The sequence below is a fragment of the Austrofundulus limnaeus genome, unplaced genomic scaffold (assembly GCF_001266775.1).
Source record: "Austrofundulus limnaeus strain Quisiro unplaced genomic scaffold, Austrofundulus_limnaeus-1.0 Scaffold3658, whole genome shotgun sequence".
Taxonomy (NCBI): Eukaryota; Metazoa; Chordata; class Actinopteri; order Cyprinodontiformes; family Rivulidae; genus Austrofundulus; species Austrofundulus limnaeus.
In genome coordinates this window covers 5,987-6,546 of record NW_013956060.1, presented here as the reverse complement: position 1 = coordinate 6,546, position 560 = coordinate 5,987, and positions in this window count along the sequence as shown.

Sequence of the window (560 nt, the reverse complement as noted above, 5' to 3'; positions counted from 1 at the left end):
AGCTCAAACAGGAAGAAGCTGGCATGTTCAGATCAAATATCAGAGGCTCTGTTGCCCTTTAGTAACAGCTGATCTTTTTACAGCTGCCTCATAGTGGCAAAATGTTAAAATAATAAAAAAACTGGTAATGCAAGTCAGTAGCAGTAATGTATATATTAAAATAGCTTTAAAGGTTTCAGCATACCAAAAAATATACAGACAGTGAGTTTTCAAGTTAAAATATATTTATTTAATTTCTTTACAGAAAAATCAACGAGCTTCATTTAGAATTAATTTTCAAATTTTCTATTTATCACAACATTGTTTTAAAATAATTCAAATTGATTCTTGTGTCATAGTGTTGATCACTGTAAAACTAATAAGGCAGGAATGGTGGGGTTTAATAAGTGGGTCTATTTGTTGTGTCTGCGGTGACTGCATTGTTCAAGTTGTTTCCTTGCTGTCCGGTGAGGTCACTGTTCATCAGAGTCCTGGTGTTCCCTGTGTTCGGTTTTTTAACCTAGGAACTCAGAGAAACCACAACAAGCCCGGCCGAACATTAATCAATGACACCAGAGACC